A 15,811-nucleotide genomic window follows, 5' to 3' on the forward strand; every position below is an offset into this window, starting at 1 on the left:
GTCCTGTTTGACAAACTTATTGGAGTTCTTTGAGGATATAATGAGCACAGTGGATAGAGGGGAACAGGTGGATGTTGCATACTTGGATTTCCAGAAGGCATTCGATAAGGTGTCACATAAAAGAATTATCCATAAGACAAGGATGCATGGAGTTGGGAGTAATGTATTAGCATGGATAGAGGATTGGTTAACCAACAGAAGGCAGAGAGTTGGGATAAATGGGTGTTTCTCTGGTTGGCAATCAGTAGTGAGCGGGGCGCCACAGGGGTCGGGTCTGGGCCCGCAACTGTTCACGATATACGTTAATGATTTGGAAGAGGGGACCAAGTGTAGCATATCTAAGTGTGCTGATGACACTAAATTGAGTGGAAAAGCAAATTGTGCAGAGGATGCGGAGAGTCTGCAGAGAGACTGCAGAGAGGTTAAGTGAGTGGGCAAGGGTCTGGCAGATGGAGTACAATGTTGGTAAATATGAGGTCATCCACTTTGGAAGGAAAAATAGAAGATCAGATTATTATTTAAGTGGTGAGAGATTGCAGCATGCTGTGTGCAGAGGGACTTGGGAATACTTGTGCATGAATCACAAAAGGTTATTTTGCAGGTGCAACAGGTTATCAAGAAGGCAAATGGAATGCTGGCCTTCATTGGTAGAGGGATTGAATTTAAGTGCAGGGAGGTTGTGCTGCAACTGTACAGGGTACTGGTGAGGCCACACCTGGAGTACTGTGTGCATTTCTGGTCTCCTTACTTGAGGAAAGATATACTGGCTTTGGAGGCGGTGCAGAAGAGGTTCACCAGGTTGATTCCAGAGATGAGCGGTTTAGCCTATGAGGAGAGACTGAGTTGCCTGGGACTAGACTCACTGAAATTCAGAAGAGTAACAGGGGATCTTATAGAAACATATAAAATTATGGAAGGGTTAGGTAAGCTAAAGGCAGGAAGGTTGTTTCCACTGGTAGGTGAGACTAGCACTAGGGGACATAGCCTCAAGATTTGGGGGAACAGGTTTAGGATGGAGATGAGGAGAAACTGCTTTTCCCAGACAGTGGTGAATCTGAGGAATTCTCTGCCCAGGGAAGCAGTGGAGACTACCTCATTAAATATATTTAAGACACAGTTAGATAGATTTTTGCATATTAGGGGAATTAAGGGTTATGGGGAAAAGGCAGGTAAGTAGATTTGAGTCCACAGCCAGATCAGCCATGATCTTATTGAATGGCAGGGCAGGCTTGATGAGCCAAATGGCCTACTCCTGCTCCTATTTCTTATGTTCTTATGTGATGCACTTTGGGAGGACAAACCAGGGTAAGACTTACACAGTGAATGGTCGGGCACTGAGGTGTACAGTAGAACAAAGGGACCTGGGAATACAGATCCATAATTCCTTGAAATTGGCATCACAAGTAGATAGGGTCATAAAGAGAGCTTTTGACACATTGGCCTTGATAAATCAGCATATTGAGTACAGGGGTTGGGATATTATGTTGAAGTTGTATAAGACGTTGGTGAGGTCAAACTTAGAGTATTGCATGCACTTCTGGTCACCTACCTACAGGAAAGATATCAATAAGCTTAAAAGAGTGCAGAGAAAACTTAACACGGATGTTGCTGGGACTTGAGGACCTGAGTTACAGGGATAGGTTGAATAGGTTAGAACTTTATTCCCTAGAGCGCAGGAGAATGAGAGAAGATCTTATAGAAGTATACAAAATTATGAGGGGTATAGATAGGGTGAATGCATGCAGGCTTTTCCCCCTCAGGTTGGGTGAGACTAGAACTACAGGTCATAGGTTTAGGGTGAAAGGTGCAATAGTTAAGGGGAATCTGAGGGGAAACTACTTCACTCAGAGGGTGGTGCAAGTGTGGAACGAGCTGCCAGCAGAAGAGAAGTTTGGATAGGTGCATGGATGAGGGAGGTATGGAGGGAAATGTTCAGGTTGCAGGTAGATGGGACTAGGCAGAAAACCAGGCCAGCATGGACTAGATGGGCCAAAGGCCTGTTTCTGTGCTGTAGTGCTCTATGACTCCATAATCAGCTCTAAGTACCCATGCCTTTAAAAGTCATTTCATGTTGATAAAACACATCAAAATACATTTTATTAACCACACTGCCCTCATTTTAGATTTCCCCACAAGGGGAGACATCCTCTCACAGAATGCAAACCAGTTACCAGTTCTTAAGAAAATCTAAACGCACATTCACACCCACACCCACACACACACACACACACCTTCTCTCTAGTATAGATAAAGATATAATGCAGTTTGTTGCAGCTTCAAATATCTGAAAGTTGTTTTCAACAGTTTGAAGAAGTTTGCAAATCCCTTGGAATATGTCGTACAGAATTTTAACATCCAGGAGAGCATGAGTTAATGATGAACACACTGCTGACATTGAGTATCCTGTCTGCAGGCTGATCAAGCATTTTCCATCATTCTCAGAATGAGCTTAAGTTAAGACCAACTGCTTCTTTCAGAATTTAGTGACTAATTATTCATTTAATGGGTGCCTCAGTAGTGACATCACTGACAGCAATCTATTACTGGATGCATTACTATGACAATGACGTGCCTCAAAGGGTGGGTTGGGGACTTCAGGGCAGTAAACAAGGACAGGCCCATCAGTGAAGACCCTACTCCCATATAGATTTCAGACACACCATATCCTAGCTGAACCTTTCTGATGGAGTATGTGGTTGCAGGCTTCAGCTTTTCAACAATATGTGACATTCTGTAGGAAGATTTTTAGCACAGAACTGGCATGAACAACCTGTGGCCAATTACGGTGCAGAAAGACTATCTCTTCTGTGTCTCTTGCTGAAGATTTGGCCATTCTCCCCCTCTCTCCTGCAATATTTGTCTCCTCAAGTTATTACTGTGTATTACAGATGTATGTCTGCCATTGTGAATGTGCCTTTAAAGATTAATGGATCTTTTCCCGATTTCACAAATTTGTGCAAGGAAACCAAGTAGGCATAAGCACTATCAGCAGCACATGTTTACTGAACCAAAGAAGGGTGAAATCTAAATTCTAGGTGAGAAAATCTGAAGTAGTAGATGGTTTCTATTATCTGTGTTGTCGATGTATATAATATTTTTTTGTATATTTGATCATTTTGCCTTTCAAAGTTTTATTTTATAAAATTGAGAGAAATTTGAGGTGATGCTCCTGAAAACAGATAATTTGGAATCTAAGAAGTATATTACGGTAACAGAGGAAATGAACTGGCAGGGGTTACTGATTGCTATTCTGGACATGCTATTAAACATTTAACTTGATGTTAAAGGCTTCCTAATCTCTTAGCATATGGAACTCACTTAGCAGAGCAAAAAATAGAAAAAACCCCAAAATGTAAATCCTATTCCCAATGGAAATTGTATGATAAGCAAACCTACTGAAAAAATGCCAAGTGCCTATATCCATTTGGGTTGTATACTTGCAGTAATCACTTCCATTTCCTTTTGAGTGGCTACTTGATTAAGTGTTCATGCAGCATGCTAATGAATGCCTTTAATAAACTAGTTTCACCCTCCAATTCCACCCATTATAATCAAGCACTACAGGAAGCTATTTGAAGTCCCAATTTGGAATTGAAGAAAAATGATTTAATGTCCTTTAGTTTTTTTTATTTTTATTTTTGATGATTGTTGATTGACTCTTATTTGCCCTATATTTATTTTTCAGGCAATGATTCCAAAATATATTAACTTTTCAATTAATCTCTAATTTATATTTTTTCTGTGTTTTTAGAAGAAAATTTATGTGATGAAATAATCAGAGAGACAAATAAGCTAACAGAACAAAATATCATCCCAGGAGTTCAGCCAAACAGAACAAATGACTGTTAAAGAAGTAATGAGCCTGGATTTTGCAAAGGGACATGAGCAGTATCACACAGGTTCTTGGAGAAACAAAGGACTGCAGATGGTGGAATCTAGCATTATCGTGTTTTTGACACAGCATCTTGCCATACACATGCACTAGCAGTAAAGTCCTACTCTTGTTGACGGTGTTTCTTCACTAAGTTCTGACTTTAGACTCCTCGTGGAGTCCATTGAGGGAACATAAAGTTGTGGTAATTTCCCATCACTTATAGAAGAGAAATGGCATGAACATCCTGTGCCAAATAAAGTGCAGGAAGTCCATCTCTATTGATTTCAATAGACAAGAATGACTGTGAGGGTATAAGGTAAATATTAGCATTTTTAGATTTTTTTTAGTTTTTGAATGTATTTAAATCTTTTAAAGTTCCCTTATCATTTTAATAATATCAATATTTGAATTATTTTGAGCAAGATTTAACATTTTGAACAATTTTTGAATGTCGGCAACACTCAAAAGGTTTTAACTTTGACAGCCAGCTAAACCCAGGGCTGTGGTTTATATACTAGCTGTTGAAGTATTTTCAACTGTTTTCTGGGCAAGTTTTATTCTACCTTCTTTCCACACCACCGAACACACATTTCCATTTTATCCTTCCTCTATAATTGCAGAGAAGTTTTTACCGATGACTTGGTCAATATTTATCCCTCAATTAATATTATTAAATAGATTATCTAGTTACTGGGCCAGAATTTCAGTACATCAGTGCACCATCCACTCTTGCCACTGATCTACATGATTAGTCCTTGCCTACTTGTGAATAAGTCCATGCCTACTTTCATCAGATCTCCCAGTATTCTTTCAAATTACCTTAGAAGCGTTGATGTACAGAGGGACCCAGGGATCCAAGTTCATAGCTCCCTGAAAATGGCAGAACAGATGGATAGGTTAGTGAAGAAGGCATTTGACTTGCTTGCCTTCATAGGCAGGGTTACTGACTATAAGAATTGGGACATCATGTTGCAGCGATACAAGACATTGGTTAGGCCACGCTTGGAATATTGTGTGCAGTTCTGGTCATCACACTATAGAAAGTGTGGGGAAGAGATTCACCAGGATGTTGTCTGGAATAGTGGGCTTTAGTTACAAGGAGAGGTTGTATAGACTGAGACTGGTCTCACTGGAACACAGAGGCTGAGGGGTGAAAAGAGGTTCATAAAGTTATACATTTTCTCTTTGCTCGGACGGTGCTGAGCAAAATTGACTGCCGTGTTTCTTATACCACAGCAAGGATTATTCTTTAAAAGGACTGTGTTGACTTCAAAGCACTTTGGAACATCCAAAGGTTGGGAAACGTGTTTTATAATAACGCTATGATTTCTTCAGTACTGCATCAATGTAGCCACACAGATTATGTCTTGGAGTAAGCTTTTGCACATACTCTCTAATTCACAGATAATTGCTCTAAAATGGCAATAACGTTTTATTAGGGGAATGTTTTACACCATAAGTCTCATTTTATTTATTTTTATAATGAAAGTAAAATCAATAAAGAGGACGCCTAAAATGCAATGGTCACTTCTTATACTATCTGTGCCCTCGACTGACTGAAGTTTCTGAGAACCACTGTTCACAGTAATAGAGCCCCACAATCCAGATGGATATTTGTGGTTGTTAAATGGATAAGAGACTTAAAATGTACTTTTCTTTCAAGTATGATACTACAACATCCCAGGCAGAAAACATGAAGATAAAATTTAAAAAAACAAATAATGTCTTGAAATTTGCATCAAAGTCATTAGAGATCATGTTTGCATGACTTTTTTTCTGTCATTGTCATTAATCAATTTTATTTTAAATGGATGAACTACTTTACTAAAGGAGCATCACAGGAACATGTTAAGTTCATCTGTTAATATCAATCTTAATACTGCAAGGTATTTTAATTGATAAAAAATGGAAATTAATACAAATAACAGAAGCTACCTAGTAAAGTGATAAATTGCCTAAGGCTTTATTTTGCAAAACTGCAGTATGTAAATAATTGGATTGAGGGTAATGAAGTTCCATCATATCAGAACAGAGCATGTGTTACAATACCCTTTATAAATATCAACCAATTTACAAATTCTACTGGTAATTAAAATCAGTTCTTTCTCTCTCTCCAACATCTGTGGAACCTAGCATGAAACATTTTATAAGCTTAATAGCTATTGCCATTGCCTCTCTTCAACAAAGGAATTTAGATGGTAAAGAACCATCTCCAGTTGGCTGTCGTGGATGATGGTACAAAGTCAAATTTATCATCAATATCATTAATCAACCTGAGACAGTTCCTGAGATTCAAGAGCTTGATTTGCCCCTTTATTATTTTCCATGGGTCAATTGGCAAATGTTAAATTACTCATGGTAAGGTTTCCTGAGCAGGTTCAATGAGACTGTGGGTGATCTGTGCTTTTGGATAAGAAATGCTATTAGATGTCAACATGCTTTTAAAATTAGATGATATTTTTGTATTAAGTAGAACAATGTTGCCATCAGTGCAGTGCAACTTTCCTTGAGCTGGAAGGAGGTTGCTTGTCTTGTGGTATGTCCCTTTAGAAATAGATGCATATGAGAAGTGAAAGAATGTGCCACAACCCAAAAGAGACTGTTGTGTTGAACCCAACAATATCAGTTTCAGTGAAATTCTTGTTCTTCATGTAACTTTCACAAGCAGTGTTAGGGGGACCTAGAATGTTATTTCGACACCAGAGAATGGCAAGGAGCAAATTCTTGGCTGTAATCATTGGTTTGGCGTTGCTTCAGACCATGCCAATTCAACTCTCACTGAAATAGAAACTCTGTTGGCCACATTTTTCACCGGACTATACCAATTTACAAACCAGTGGCCTTTCATTGCCTTCTCAATAAGATTCTTCTCTCCAAACTAAGGAGAGATTTTTGCTTAGAAATTGGAGTTCACCTTTCTTAGTGTTCTAAATAGGTGCTGTGTCCAGTGCAGGCACCGAAGTGGATGAGCAGCAGAAGATTGGGAAGTTGCCAAATATCCAAGTTCAAAGAATTGCTTGAGTGGTTTTCACACTGAGTCACTCACAAAGATTTAATATGCATTGTTTCCAATGGCAGCTGCTATGAAGTATGGGAACTGAGTCTTAGCCTTAAGTAAGCTATGTTTAGGGCAGTCATGAAGTGGGTTTATAAAGACTGTCAGATGAAGTAAAGGGAGTGGGTGGTTAACCACTGTCACCATCTACATAGATGCAAGTCCCACGCAGTACGTAGCCCCTCATTACTGAAAGGCATGGGCTGATCACATTACAAAGTTCACAACATTCATCTGTGTAGTGCATTATGTAAGTGAGCTGCTAGAAAGCATGGGAAACTCTGTGATGCTATTAGAGATATGCTGATAAATAAAAACTGGGGCTGATGGATGCGGAAAGCAGTACAATTCAACTGTGAGGACACGTTAAGGCGCATCTCCTCGCTGATTTGTGGCAGGTTTGCTCGTTGTTTTGTTCTAAGTTATAAATGCAGATAATAAGAACAGAAAAGGTTGGAAACATTCAACAATTCAGGCATCATCTGTAGAAAGGGAAACAAAGTTAATGTCTCATGTCAGAGAGCCTTCAATAGAACTGGGAAAGAGAGAAAATATTAGTTTTAAGCTGCAGAGCAGTGGGTGAGGAATGGACAAGACAATGGGAATACCTGTTTAAGAGGGTAAGGCCTGGACAAGAGAGAGAGAGAGAGAGAACAAAAGCTGCAATAAAAAGGAAAGTTAGAAAGTGAGAATGAAGTGTGTGAGTGAAGGAACAGAACAGTTGCAAAATGCAGGACTACAAGTCATATCCAGCAAGTCAATAGGTGCTAATGAAGAGGAAAATACTGAGCCAATATCACAGATGACCTACAGCAGAAGTGGACAGTTCTAACGTAGAAAAAGAAAGCAAATTACCTGAAGTTGGAGAAAATGACATTGAGTTCAGAATGCTACAAAGTACCTAGACAGAAGATGAGGTACGGTTACTTAGGTTCACATTGGGACTTGTTATAGCAGTGCAGGAGAACACAGACAGATAGGTCAGAGTGGGAGTGGTTTGGAGACTTAAAGTGGCGGGTAAGGGGAACTCAGAGTCACCCCTGTGCATTGAACACAAGTGCTTTGAAGTGGAGTCCTCCACTCTGCATTTGGTTACTCCATTTAGAGCGCCCACATTGTGAACACTGAATACAGTACACCAGGTTGGAAGAATCGCCAATGAATCACTACTTCACTTGGAATTTCTGTTTTCATCCCTGTATGGTTGTATGGGAAAGTGCCATAAGAAGGGAAGTTGTTTGTTGGATACAGAAGAGTGGACCAGGGAGTTGGAAATTATAAGGAATGACCCCTGGCTATGGAGACTGGTGGGATGAAGGGTAAGGACCAGGGAACCCTATCCTTATGTTGTCCAGGAGGAGAATGTTGAGAACATAGGTGTGGAAATAGATGAGATGTAGTCAAGATCTCTTTCAACAATGATATATGGGAAGCCACAGTTCAGAAAGTGACACCTATGTGTAAAGTCTTGTTATCAAATATGATGGAGATAGAGGAAATGGCAGAATAGAGGAGTCCTTACATGAGGCAGGGTGGGAGGAAATATAGTTGATATAGCTGTGGCAGCCTGCGGGCTTCTAATGGATGTATATTGGTAGACTATGCTCCAAGATGGAGACAGAGAGATTCAGAAAGGGAAGCAAATAGTCAGAGAGGTGAAGGGGAGAGCGGGGTGAAGAAAAAGTAAGCGCATTTTCAAATTGTATATAAGTGCAAGATGCAACACCAATACATTGTCAATGTACCGAGAAAAGAGTTGAGGGAGAGGGCCCAAGTGCAACTGAAACAAAGACTGTTCCACATAAACCACAAAGGCAGGCTTGGCATGCAAGTTCCCATAGTTGCACTGTTGCTCTGGAGCAAGTGAGTGGAGTTAAAGGAGAAGTTGTTTAATGTGAGTTCAAGTTCAACCAAACAAATGAATGAGTTGGTGGAGCCTCTGTTCGAGGTAGATTTTCATTTTAAATGCATGTCTTGGGTTGCACTTTAACAGTCAACTCTTGTCAGTAAACATGGAAATGGCTGCTGTGCACTGGATGTATTAGATTCATGTATCATGCTGGGCAAATGTCAGATGCACTCTGGAGAATCATATCTGGAAGTGCCCAAGCTGATATCTGACTGGTTTCTTATCAACCTGGGAATGATCATTAGCACCATCTAAGGTGTGCAGAATGGCCTTTATATGTAACTTGCACATAAAGCGCATTTGTTAATGGGTCCAATTTCTGGGATTTTAACTTTCAAAATCTACGACATCCCCAACTGCTCTCAACTACTTTTTTCAAGTTAGCAGACACAGTAAATAGATTTGAAATCTAATGAAGGAAGGGTCATTTCAAACTTGGACTGAAGTCAATACAAATTTCATTGACTGACCTTTTGAAACGAAGATTTTGAACATGCATAACATACTGTTTTCTTTTCGAGACACAGAATTTGCAGGATTGACTGGTACATTTTAAAATGCATAATCTCTTCTGTAAACTAAGACTGATGTGTTGCAGCAAGCTGTACTGTACTTTGTTATAATATCCCATACTGATCTACAATCAAATTCATTCAAAAGAGAAATGAAAAAAAATCAACAATGTCAAAGTTCTTGAGCACAGGCAGATAGACATAAAATAAATCTCAGCAGGCCTGGCTAAGAAAAGGAATGAAGTGAATTGCTGAAGATTAACCTTGAGAATAAATTCCTTGGGGAGCTATTCATTAATAGTATCTGACTCATTATTAGAACAATAGAACCATAGAACACTACAGCACAGAAAACAGGTCATTCGGCCCTTCTAGTCTGTGCCGAAACGTTATTCTGCTAGTCCAATTTACCTGCACCCAGTCCATAACCCTCCAGACCTCTCCTGTCCATGTATCTATCCAATTTATTCTTAAAACTTAAGAGTGAGCCCACATTTACTACATCAGATGGCAGCCCATTCCATACTCCCACCACTCTTTGAGTGAAGAAGTTTACCCTAATGTTCCCCCTAAACCTTTCCCCTTTCACCCTAAAGCCATGTCCTCTCGTACTTATCTGGAAAGAGCCTACTCTCATTAACTCTGTCTATACCCCTCATAATTTTGTAAACCTCTACCAAATCTCCCCTTATTCTTCTACGCTCCAAGAAATAAAGTCCTAACCTGTTCAATCTTTCCCTGTAACTCAACTCCTGAAGACCCGGCAACATTCTAGTAAATCTCCTCTGCACTCTTTCAATCTTACTGATATCCTGTCTATAGTTAGGTGACCAGAACTGCACACAATACTCCAAATTTGGCCTCACCGATGTCTTACACAACCTCACCATAACATCCCAACTCCTATACTCAATACTTTGATTTATGAATGCCAGGATGCCAGAAGCTTTTTTTACAACCCTGTCTACCTGTGATGCCACTTTCAGGGAATTATGTATCTGAACTCCCAGATCCCTTTGTTCCTCTGCACTCCACAATGCCCTACCATTTACTGTGTATGTCCTACCGTGATTTGTCCTTCCAAAATGCAATACCTCACACTTGTCTGCATTAAGTTCCATCTGCCATTTTCTGGCCCATTCTTCCAGTTGTTTCGGATCCCTCTGCAAGCTTCGAAAGCCTTCCTTGTTGTCCACTACGCCTCCAATCTTAGTGCTATCAGCAAACTTGCTGATCCAATTTACCACATTATCATCTAGATCATTGACATAGACAACAAATAACAATGGCCTCAGCACAGATCCCTGAGGCACACCACTAGTCACAGGGCTCCAGTCTGAGAAACAATCATCCACTACCACTCTGTCTTCTCCCACACAGCCAATTTCAAATCCAGTTTACAACCTTTCCATTGATACCTAGTGTCTGAACCTTCTGACCTAACCTCCCATGTGGGACCTTGTCAAGGGCCTTACTAAAGTCCATGTAGACAACATCCACAGCCTTTCCTTCATCTACTTTCTTGGTAACCTCCTCGAAAAACTCTACAAGATTCATTAAACATGATCTACCACGCACAAAGCCATGCTGACTATCCTTAACCAGCCCTTGGTTGTCCAAATACTTGTATATCCAATCTCTCAGAACACCTTCCAATAATTTACGTACTACTGATGTCAGGCTCACTGGCCTGTAATGACCTGGTTTACTTTTAGATCTTTTTTTAAACAATGGAACAACATGAGTTACCCTCCAGTCCTCCAGCACCGCACCCGTGGCTTAGGACATGGGCCCCTACAATTTCTACACTAGTGTCTCTCAATGTTCGAGGAAATATCTTATCAGGCCCGGGGGATTTATCTACCTTTATTCGCTGTAAGGCAGCAAGCACCTCCTCCTCTTTAATCTCTATATGTTCCATGACTCTATTGCTTGTTTCCCTTCCTTCCATATCCACTATGCCAGTTTCCTGAGTAAATTCTGATGCAAAAGAACTGTTTAAGATCTTCCCCATCTCCTGAGGCTCCACACATAGATGACCACTCTGATCTTCTAGGGGACCAATTTTGTCCCTTACTATCTTTTTAATCTTGATATACTTGTAGAAACCCTTAGGGTTTACCTTCACGTTATCTGCCAATGCAACCTCATGTCTTCTTTTTGCCTTCCTGCTTTCCTTTTTTAGTATTTTCTTACTTTTTCTATATTCTTCAAGTACCTCACTTGTTCCTAGTTGCCTATACCTGCTATACACCTCTCTCTTTTTCTTAACCAGATCGCCAATATCCCTTGAAAACCAAGGTTCCCTATGCTTGTTAACTTTGCCTTTAATCCTGGCAGGAATATGCAAACTCTGCACTCTCAAAATTTTGCCTTTGATGGCTTTCCACTTACTGAATACATCCTTGCCAGAAAACAATTTATCCCAATCCACTCTTCCTAGATCCTTTCTCATTTCCACAAAATTGGCCTTTCTCCAATTTAGAACCTCAACTCGAGGACCAGACCTGCCCTTATCCATAATTAACTTGAAAGTAATGACATTATGGTCACTGGACCCAAAATGCTCACCTACACATACTTCTGTCACCTGACCTGTCTGGTTCCCTAATAGGAGATCAAGTATTGCAGTCTCTCTTGTTGGTACCTCTATATATTGATTTAGAAAACTTTCCTGAACACATTTGACAAATTCCAAGCCATCCAGCCCTTTCACAGTGTGGGAGTCCCAGTCAATATGTGGAAAGTTAAAATCCCCTATTATTACAACTTTCTGTTTCTTACATCAGTCTGCTATCTCACTACAGATTTGTTCCTCCAGTTCTCTCTGACTATTGAGCAGTCTATAATACAACCCTATTAGTGTGGCCACACCTTTCCTGTTCCTCAGCTCCACCCATACGGCCTCTGTAGACGAGCCCTCCGGGCTGTCCTGTCTACGCACAGCTGTGATATTTTCCCTGACTAGTAATGCCACTCCTCCCCCTTTCATCCCTCCCCCTCTATCACGTCTGAAACAACGGAACCCTGGAAAATTAAGCTGCTAGTCCTGCCCTCCTGCATCCAAGTCTCACTAATAGCAATAGTGTCGTAATCCCACGTGCCAATCCACACCCTAAGCTCATCTGCCTTACCTACAATACTTCTTACATTGAAATAGATGCATCTGAGAACATTTCTATCATGTACAAACTTTTGATTTCTGTCTATACCTGCAGTCCTTGCATGACCTTTTTCCTCCTCCACCTCACTATCTGCTCTAACACTCTGGTTCCCCTCCCCCTGCAAATCTAGTTTAAACCCCCCCGGAGCAGCACTAGCAAACCTACCCGCAAGTATGTTAGTCCCTCTCCAGTTCAGGTGCAAACCGTCCCGTCGGAACAGGTCCCACCTTCCCTGGAACAAAGCCCAATTGTCTAGAAACATGAAGCCCTCCCTCCTGCACCATTTCCTTAGCCACGTATTTAACTGCATGATCCTCCTATTTCTAGCCTCACTAGCTCGTGGCATGGGTATATTTAATATTATTCTGTATATTTAATGACATTTCTAAGACTTTAATAAAATTATGCTTTAAAATAAAAAAAATCAAGAAAAGGAAAATATTTGAACATTTACAATATTTTATAGTCAAAAGTTCACAGTGAAAAAAAAACATATCCAGTTAAACTGGGTTCCAAAAATTGCAGAATGGAAGGCAAGAAGGATATATACATTACTAATAGGAACTGCTTTATAATGGAGTGGGATGAAAGCTTAAAATGTTGGTTACCGACATATTCTAGATATGCATTTGAGGATTTGAATACAAGAGGAATGGTGTCTTACTACAATTATGTAGGGACTACATGTGGAGTACTGTGTACAGTTTTGGTCTCCTAACCTAAAAGAGGGTATACTTGCTGTAGCAGACGTGGAGCATTCACCAGACTGGTTCCTAGGTCTATCATATGAGGAGAGATTGAATAGGTAAGACCTTATTCTTGAGAGTTTAAAAGAATGGGAAGTAACTTCATTGAAAACTCTTGGATGGTTTGAAAGGTTAGATGCAGAGATGTTTTCTATGACTGGGGAATCATATGAATGAGGGATCACAGTCTCAAAATAAGAAGTTAGCTATTTAGGTATGCAATGAGAAGCAATTTCTTCACTCGGTGGCAAATCTTTGGAATTCTCTTCACTAGAGGCCAGTGGAGGCTCAGTTATTGACCGCATTTGAAACAGGAAACAATAGATTTCTGGATGTTAAAGAAATCAAGGAATATGGGGATAGGGCAGGAACATTATGTTGTAGTGAAAGATCAGCTGTGACCTTGTTGAATGGCAGAGCTTACTCTTGCTCCTATTATTTTTCTTTTGCTCTTTTGTAAATTCAATTCTATTGTACAAGACACTTTAAGCCTCTTGTGCTAAGGAAATGTAAGGCTCTCAAAAAGAACATTAATTGACCCAGCACATATTGCTGATTTCCAGGCCAAAGAATTTCTAGGCCAAGATCTCACCATTCCTTATGATTAGTATGTTATCAACATACTAGATCACACTAGAGGATGGTGTTCCAAATCAAATTATGTACCAACAATTGACTCTGTTAGAGGACTAAGAAAATACAAAGAATGTATATTATATTGAGCCCTAATGTTAAACACCCATAGCTTTTGCTAACAATCTTTGTAGAGATCACAAGCAATTTAAAGGTTTAAACAACATGTTTGTTGCAATCAGCTCAGGGATTTTACATAATTCATGCATGCTTGGGGGAAAACAGTTTATCTGTAGGATGGCCGTAATAAGGTAGTTCTAAACTTTGATTAATCTAAATACTAACAGGTCCTACTGGACACTGAAACATCTTGACAAAAATACCTATGATTGTCACATTGCATATTATAGTACTAGAATGTAATAAATATTGAATGACATATAACTAGAGGAAAATTAAAAAGGGTGAGATTATTATATAACTTGGAAGAAAGACATTTGGAAAGTTGAGCTTCCTGTAGGGTCAGTGCATATCTAACCTTACAAGATCACTGAAGTCAATGATGCCTAACAGAAGTGCATCTCTGCAGTTATATGGAAATTAGCATTGTAAGTGAAGGCTCCATCTGCAGGGTAAATTTGTTTTCATTTCTAATTATGTCATCTTCTGTCCTAAGAGTACTGATTCAACCTAGGATCCTTCCCAAATCTCTTCAAGTTATAATATAATCCTGTTGACAGTGATATGAACAGATGGCACTAATTGTTATTTACATAACAGATTGTTAAGGTGGGTGAAGTATAGCTTAATATAATATTATTCAGGCTACACTCAGTTAAGACCCTCTTCCTGATTTTCTAATAATGGCCTGAATGGGCTTTAGTGTCCCAATGACACATGTGCTGTGACAGCTCAAAAGTAGGGTGTCCTGGCTGTTCTACCTGGGCTTCCATGTGCAGTAGCAGGGTTGCCATCAAACGTCCCAAAATTGATGGCAGTGAGGAGAAGAAATCCTGAGGAAATTTCTATCAATATAAGTACAACTAAAACAGTCTGACCAAATAGACTAAAATCCCAAACATGATTTACTGCTGCACAGTCACTTTCCAAAGTATTATTCAACTGGACTGGCATGGGTCAGGATAATGACTGTCAGATCTGAATTAGTTTGACAATAGCCAGGTGTTGCATTGACTTTACTGGTGTTTCACTCATAATTTGGAATCTGACCTCGACTGTTCAAGGCTTAACCTGCTGTTATAAGACCCATAACATATCTTTGCTACTACTTGATCATTCCTAATTCAGGGATCATTGACTTCAATGATGGAATAAGGATATCTAGTGGCATATTGCAATTATATTGCAATGATCTAATCCATAACCTTGGACAGTCCTGTCGGTAGCAGATCAGCTGCTTCTCTTTTCATGAAGTTCAGATAATGCTAAAGGTGTACACATCTGTCTTCTGAGTTTCAACTTAACTCTTTGCTTTACAGAATATCTGTGATGGAACTTGGAATAACCAAGTTTGCAATAACATTGATATGACTTGTTATATTTGAAACTCTCATTTTCTTTCCCACACCCAAGCAATCAAAATAGTAATTGTCAGCAAAAGGAAGTAGTGTTTCTAGATCTTCTCAGTAGTTCACTTGGATTGTGAAAATGTATTTATCTATACTCTTTTCAAGTCACATTGATATATTACTGAGTAGGGAACTGCTATCAGGTATTTGTTGCATTTCAGTAAAAGATGTTTTTAAAAAGCAAAAGTACAAAGGGCAGATTTCCCTGAGTTTGTTTCAAGTCTCATTGGATCATCTAAGTGCAACAAAGAATGTAAGGTCAGCTGGACATATGGGACGGTGTGTTTCTGAACAAATCTACCCAATCTTCTTTCCATTTAAATTTCAGTGTGTCTGGACTCATAAATGCAGGAAAATCTCCTTTAAACTGTTGCCAGTTGCAATTTATT

Source organism: Pristis pectinata, chromosome 8 (genome assembly GCF_009764475.1).
Source record: "Pristis pectinata isolate sPriPec2 chromosome 8, sPriPec2.1.pri, whole genome shotgun sequence".
NCBI classification, from domain to species: domain Eukaryota; kingdom Metazoa; phylum Chordata; class Chondrichthyes; order Rhinopristiformes; family Pristidae; genus Pristis; species Pristis pectinata.